The sequence below is a fragment of the Eucalyptus grandis genome, chromosome 1 (genome assembly GCF_016545825.1).
Source record: "Eucalyptus grandis isolate ANBG69807.140 chromosome 1, ASM1654582v1, whole genome shotgun sequence".
NCBI lineage: Eukaryota > Viridiplantae > Streptophyta > Magnoliopsida > Myrtales > Myrtaceae > Eucalyptus > Eucalyptus grandis.
This window is the reverse complement of record NC_052612.1, coordinates 15,646,890-15,654,803: the sequence shown is the minus strand read 5'-3', so window position 1 is coordinate 15,654,803 and position 7,914 is coordinate 15,646,890. Positions and strand designations below refer to the sequence as shown.

At 44.3% G+C, this 7,914-nt stretch overlaps 1 pseudogene; it reads right to left on the bottom strand.

Annotated features, from left to right (window-relative positions):
- Positions 1–319: 319 nt before the first annotated feature.
- Positions 320–3,243, bottom strand: LOC120285911 (annotated as a pseudogene).
- Positions 3,244–7,914: the final 4,671 nt, after the last annotated feature.

The following is a 7,914-nucleotide window of genomic DNA, read 5'->3' as shown; positions in this document are numbered from 1 at the left end:
TGCCTTGTCGAATGACATATCATTCGTAAATACTGATTAGGCATGTTCCATTTCCTTCCAATTTACTTCAACTTTTCATCCCAAATTTGGGAGTACATAACGGTTAGGATTGCAAGATAGCTTGCACTCACCTCGTACTCTCAGAAAGCCTCTTAACATGGCATATCATTCGCCATTCTTATACAGCACCAGATCCTAGTAGTCTTTTGTTCATCACGAAAACATGAGCAGTCCAAAATGCAGCAGTTCCTCTATTTTGATGTGCTCTCTGCTTCTTTCTCTTGGGTCACAGAGAAATCTTGAGTCCTGGAAACAAAGCTCATACTTGTAGCGAACGATTCATCATTGGTGGCACCATTGTTATTAGGCCCAGCTCTGAGAAGCATCTCTCATCCCCAGGCACATTGTTCTTGTACTCGTACCAATTGGCCCAGAACAAGTAATTCACAAAGTTGACCACACTTAGGATGGCCAGGAACCAATAGAACCGCTCCGCATGGTTCGCGTTCAAGTCCCTCCCTTGTAGCCATCCTCCCTTGCTCTGCCCTTGCCCAACCTCTCGGTCACCGTGTCGATGAGCCCGATGAACGCGGAGCTCAGGTAGTACCCGATCGACAGAGAGAGCCAGGAGAAGGAGGTCGAGAGCGTTCATGCCCAGGGGGCCTCTCTGTAGAAGAACTCCATCAGGCCCACCAGCGTGAACATGTCGGCGATCCCGAAGACCGCGTAGTGGAAGGAGAGCCAGAAGAGGCTGATTTTGTAGTTATGTCGGAGGAGCTCCTGCTTCTCTTGATCTCCACGAGCCCGGCGATGCCCATCGAGATGGCCGAGAGGACAAGCCCGACCCCGACCCTCTGGAGAGTGATCCCATTCGGGTGGCCCGTGAACCTCCGGATGAAGGGACAAAGGCGAACTCGTAGACGGGGATGAGAACGGACATGAAGACTAGAGGGATGACCGGGATCGAGGCCGGAGGGACTTGGAAGTGGCCGAGGTTTGTGTCCATGAGGGTGCCTTGTTGGACCGAGAGGGTCTGTAATTGGGCCAAGCATGTGTTCATGAGAATGGTGCTTAGGAGGATTGGCATCATCCTGGTCAGGATCTTGACTTCCTCCACTTGGGTCACTGTGCACACCTTCCATTTTGCCGGGTCTGTGCCCTTAGGGAGGATTGCTGCTTTGTCTAAAACCTGATCATTCACAAATTTTACACATACTAATGTAAGAAAGAGCAATTAATCATGAAACGATAAAATCGATTTAGAGGTTTTCATGGCCAGATTAGAACGATACAATTTATGTCGTGATCGTCGTGTCAGTGTTTGTGACTTCTGTCATCGTATCAATATTCATGTCGGTTTGTATCCAATTGAATCCATGCTCGTATCGTGGGTTGGAGCGTTAGAGAGGACGAACCCGAATTGAGAAGTGTGGGGGATGAGCTCTCCTCTCCTGGCGGACCTATGATCCCGCACTTCGTACAGTTCTTCCGCGGTCTGTGGCACCTCCGCTCTCCAGTTCTTCACCGCGACCACTAAAACCTGCGCAAGGGTTTCAACAGTTTCCAATGAAACATCGTTTCTACGCTGCAATCTTGTTGTCTTTTTTCACACACCAGGAAACATAAACCATCCCATACGTATGTTCGATTGGAAAGGTGAGGCATTGGCATACCCTTAGGTAGCAACCAGCTTAAATGTTTTACACCAAAGTTATGCAGTGGATCTAGCCGATGACGGTCTAGAAAAATATAAATATGCTGGATCACTCAACTCCCGTGCAACTTGATAAATTTAGTAAATCACAATTCAAATTATTCACGAGGGAATTCGAGCAATGCCTTGCCTTTGACTTATACAATGGCGCCCTTAGTCTTTGATTAGCCCACTTGACACTAGAAGTACAGGAGCGCACGCTCAGAGAGAGAGAGAGAGAGAGAGAGAGAGAGAGGCCACCTGAAGGACCCTCAAGAGCGGGCTCTCCGGGCACACGGACCCTGTAAACCTCTTCCCCAAGGCCAGGAACACGAGCCCGAAAAGGCGCAACAGAGTGAGACCCCAAACCCGACATCCCATCTCTTCTCCGTGCTCAAATACACCACGAAGGTCACTCCGAGGGTTCCGATGGTGATGCTGAGCAAGAACCAGTTGAAGAAACTGGCAATGTCCTTCCTTTCCTTAGGATTGCGGTGGTCGAACTGGTCTGCCCCAAGGGCAGGGATCGAGCCTCTTATGCCTCCTCCTCCAAGGCCCAGAAGGCATATCGACATGTACATCAAGAGAGCCTTTGAGCCATGAACGCACGTGGATTCCGCACATGGTGCGGGCTGGAGGTTCTTGTAGTGGGATTGGATGATCACCAACAGATATCCCTGGAAAAAATTGGAATTCGATGACTTAGGAAAGGAAAATACTTTCATGCAGTACAAAGTTCAACTTAACATTCTCGATGACTAAATTAGTTCCTATACAGTAAGTTAATCGACTGAAACTAAGCTAGACTTGATCTGAGCAGATTAAGTGGGACTCGCTCATCGAAATGGGTTTGTTTGTTCTGGTTTTCTTGAGATAATTTCATATAGCTGCACTCAATTTAGGTAAGTCTCGGGCCTTACTTCTCGTTAACTGAGATTGTGTTGAGTATGTGCGGGCGTGGAAAAGTTACCATCAGCTCAATCGCACCGAAGACGAGGGCGGTGTTGAGACGAGTCATGTAGGTGGAGATGAACCCTCCGACAAGGGTCAGCAAGAACGTGGTGCCAAGATAGTTGGTCGGTGGTGGAGGATCCAGAGAGGTCGAACTTCATGACGAACATGAAGTACAAACCAGGCTTGCCATGCTAGCCACGAAGCCGATGTTGTCCAGGAACATCATGGCTGCAACAAATCAATGTTTGAGAGTTGTGTTGCCTGTGATGCATTGCAGACTTGAATATTCAATGATCATCACTTGCAAATTAACTTACCAAATAAGAAATAGGTGGCCTTGAATCCACCTTGCCCTGAATTCTTCATGGGTTGGTAAGCCAGTTCCTTGGCCCCTGCCAACTCTTCATCCAACCCCTGCACATATTGTTGCAACATAACCAAAATGAGGAATGCCGACAGGACTTCCAATTATTTTTTATAATTGGACCTAACAATTTTGGTTGCTTATACGAATTATTTTGGCCACTAAATCGGCCCGACTCTCTTTAACCTTATCATTGCTCAACCCATCATCTAGACCTGCGAGGTATCCTACATGATTTGGTGATCGTGATGAATTGAGCGCACAAGCATGCGGCTCACCTAAATATGGCTCACCAAGGTAGCATACACGATGATTTTGACATGATTTTGCAATTTGATATGATCAATAATGCATCATTGAATTGTAAAGTAGAAATCTGTTGTCTCGTCCCTCTAATGCATATAATAAAGGTAGATTACCATGATCCAAGAATATACTTGAAGCGAGCTTTGCTAACGAGGTGAGAATTGGTATAGGAGTGAGATATCAAATGAAGGGCCCTTATATATAATGACAGAAATGTGTGTGGACGATTTAAAACAATGAGGAAAAGTAACACCACGGACTAAAGATAAGATAAATAAGGCCGATCGAACCGGCCTTATTGACTCAAGGGACACTAAAATCCATTGCCAATCAACGTCTTGTAGGCATCAAAATAGTGTCACAATGATGGAACGTGATTTTTTTTATAACATTGTGATGTGGAATGATAAGGTTGTCACCCTAAACGACAAGTGAAAAATAGTAGTTTAAAGACAACCTGATTGAGAAATTTTGCTCTTTTGTGGGGGTATGAGACTCTAAGCAGCCCAAAACAAAAAGATTCCATGATACTTAATTTGTTAATTTTGGAGAATAGTTAATTGCAATGTCGTTTATGACAAAAAAAATTAAAAAAAGAATTTCAATGTTGTCACGTACACTTGCCAAAAGGCCTCATGCGGGAAGGTGGCGGACTCCCCAATACACGACGGACATAACGAAATGGAGACAGAGAAAAAAAGTGTGTTTTTATTTGCTGCAATAGAGCTGCTAGAAAAATAAATTGAACTTAGGATGTCGAGATCTAACAACTCGTGCCATTTCAGAAGTCAACGAGGAAAGAGCTTTTCCCAGGAGGGACGTAGCCTACCTACCGCAAGTGACGAGGCTTTTCTCCCCCAGGCTTTGTGCATCGATTGGCGGAGAGCCATAGGCTTGAGACGGAGGAAGATTAGCAGACCAACTCTGATGCGCCCGGCTGTTCCCTTTCGATAAACATGATGTTCTGTTGTGTCGCTGAGGAATCGAAGCGAACCAGAATGACAGAACATATATGTTTTGGTCGAGCCATATGGATTTCGATCGTATAGCCAGGAGTTGTTGGAGAAAATCTGGAACAACCAACACTGACGCTAGCTCTGTGATCGAGAGAATTTGTCAAGCCATAATGACTTGATTTGACAAGGGCAAGGAGTCATCACTAAGTTTAGAGAGTCTAGATAAAGAGCGGCTTCTAATAGACTTCTATGACAAAAGAGAGAGAAGTGAACTAAACTCTGTGCCAAATATAGAGAAAATGATTCTAAGATATTTATGTGTGCACACGTGCACACGCAAACTGTAATTAACTCATGAAGACTCATTTTAATGTAACGGCAAACTTTGTTTTAAAACTCTAAAGTTAAGTTAGCCCAGGTTGGAGCATTACTAGGAGGGGTAAGCTCATAAGAAATTACCTGCCTGTATGTCAAAAAACAAAACCATGAGCCTCAATGTGAGACGAGCCAAAGCAAATAATATCTTAAGTAAGTTAATCTAATGATATCACTATAATAGGTCTATGATATATATAGCATTAGAGTTTGGACCCTCTCTAGTAGGTCTTTGGTTTGAGGATGAACGACATGAAAGCTAGTGGGCCTATAATGACCCAGTCCAACAAGGGCAAAGAATGATCATCCGGGTTAGAGGGCTTGGATAATTAGTGCCTCCTAGTAGGCTTTTTAGATGGTGAATGGGACAAGAATAAATTGAATTGTGCACCAAACAAGAGAAAAGTGACTCTAAGATATATATGTAAAAATAAGAATTAACTCATGTGGACACATTTTGACATAACGGTAAGTTGCTTTGGAACTCCTAAGTTAAACGAGCCTAAGCTAAAGCACTATTAGGATAGAAGACCTCCTAAAAAGGTGATTGTTTGTACACCAACGGATAAAACCGTGAAGCTCGGTATGAGACAGGTCAAAATGGATAATACCTCGACTAAGTTAATTCAGGGATATCACACAAACACTCCAAAACCTACAATGAGTGCAAGAGAATTTATTGTGAGATTCCTAAATTAGGACACGCCAACAAATTACCACCACTTGAATATTCCATGTCCCAGGCACGTCGGTAATTGTTGTATGATAAAGACATTTGGACGGATATGTATGGAACGACTTGATTCGGAGCGAAACCCCAACCTTTGTCAAAAGGACGAGCCAAAAAATTCACCAAGCACATCACCATATTTCCTAGACTTTCCAGTAGGGAAATTGGGGAATCATCTTCTTCTTCTTTTTTTCTCTTTTTTCAAGTGTGGTGTAGAAAATCTAAAACAAGAATTGGTCGCCAATCCCAAGCCATGGAAAAGGGAAAGGAAGAAAGCATCTCCTCCTTTTCGCCAATTCAATTCCTTCATTCACTCTCTCTCCCTGCGGTTGCTAAGTCGCAAACGACGTTTCTTGAGTAAGGAGAAGAGTTTCCTGGGGTAGACTTTAATCCAAAAGACTCAGTCTTCCTTATGATTTGAAGGGCCATTTCAAGGCAGAAAAAACCATCGCCTCGACAGTTGTAGATCGGTTCTTACAAACTTTGGATCTTTACCTTATAATTTGCTCGTACAAATTAATCTGTAAGCGATAGTTGACATTCTTCAAGCAGTTGAAATTCACTCGAATAGCCTATCCTTCCATCCTTGGCTCCAGGGGCCATTGCTAAACACCCCATCGTGGGCAAGTAGTTGACCGCGAACGAAGCAAGAGCAGGTTGGGAATCATCTAAGTAAAAGTAAGAAAGTTGGTAACGAGCAAGTAGTTGGCCTTAACTCCATAAGAGAGAGTGATTGGTTTCTTTCTCTCATAACCTCAACTTCTTAATTTTACTTCTACTCCAATCGAACCGATCTTCGAAGAAAGATCGAATCTTCAAAAGAAATCTTTCTTCTCCATCAGGTAATAGGTCGGATATGTCTTTGGAACGTTTTGAAGTCGAAGATAATTTTCTTCTGGAAAATATTCACAAGGAGGGAGGATTGCTTGTCTACCCGATCTAACCCGTCATGTCAGTATAGAAATGTCATGGAGAAATAGGTAGGAGGAAACTCTGTTTCGGTGGACGTATTTCGGCACGAGGTCAATGATCATGGGACGTAAAACTAAAGCTGACGAACAGAGCACTATAAATGACTAATGGGACGTGAGAATGAAGCTAATCTCTGCGTCGATAGGAGGCTACACGTCCCTGAAACAGAGCACTATTAAAACCAAAAGGAGACTCGATCACAGCAAGAGACCATCCTAACTCAATTCCAACCCAGAAAAAAAAGAGAGACGAGAGAGGATTCATTCTGCTAGCTAATCGTCATCATGGTCGAACTGAAGGGTTGTTCTTGGGGTCCATCGGTATGTTCATGGCTTCACCACGTTCTGACTTTGCGAATCTGCAGTTTTCACTTGAATATTCTCTCTGCTTCTTGTTTTTTCCCCTTCTCTTTCTTGTTCCTGACAAGAAATTCATTCTGATTCCCTATATCATCGTATATTCTCTTCTGATTCATCTACATTCTATGTGTTTTTGCTTTTCGTTTTGCGGCCATGTCCCGATCGCATGATTGCAACCACTGATATATACAGTCGCTAGTCTTAAGATTCTTCCCCTGAATGATGGATTGAATCTATGAATCAAACAGATCTCGCGTAGAACCACAGCTTACCTGACTTACATTATCAGCATTATATGATTGTGATGCTTAGTTATGTTTTGTTTGTTTACTTTCAATGCAGAATCAAAGAAGTTATCAACTGAGCGCCATGCACCCTTCTTCACTACTGGCATCAGTCCTTTCACCAGATCAGGTTGCCAGTCTTCTGGCAGTCTTGACGGGTCCGGTTCAACACCCTTGGCGAATTGAGCAGTCCTTCAGTACTAACAGCATCGTCACAAGCCGCCGCCGCCGCACGGGAACCAGCTCTTTCAGCAACCCATTCAGCGGACTCTCCAGTTATGCTGGCGAGCATGATGCCTGTACATAATTTCACAGCCCAATTTGGAACCCCCTTTTCCCTCTCCACAGAGCAAATCCATCTCGAGGACAGCATTAAGCAACACCATGTTCTGCAGTCGTCCTCTGTTCAGCAAATCCCCAGCGTCCAGTGGCAGCTGCAGTCGTTCTCTGTTCAGCGAATCCCCAGCATCAGGTGGCAGCTCGATATTTCTTCATAACAATCACTTTTCTCATCCACCTGCATACAGCTTCAACACCACCTGTAAGCAATTCTATTGCTGGCTGTGCAGCATTACCAGAGCCTGCGGCAATGCACAATGTTTTTAATTTCAAACGCCACATCCACTTGTAAGTCTCAACCCAACCCATTTGGAACTCCCCTTCAAGAGCAGCACCGAAGGAGACGGGAAAAGATCAGCAAACCCGGCTTTTCCCTTTGGTAAGTCCCCATTCTGAACTCTGTGAGTTTGGAAGATCCTGTCTGAGTTTTATTCTCTCTCCAATTAAACCAAATGCTCATGTATTGGAACAGGACGGCAGCCCAGCAGCAGCGAGAAAACAACAGTGTCCGACTATGCCCCAACGCTGGCTCCAGAAGATCAGATGAATGGAGGTGGTCTCCAAAGATACATGTCTCTGTCC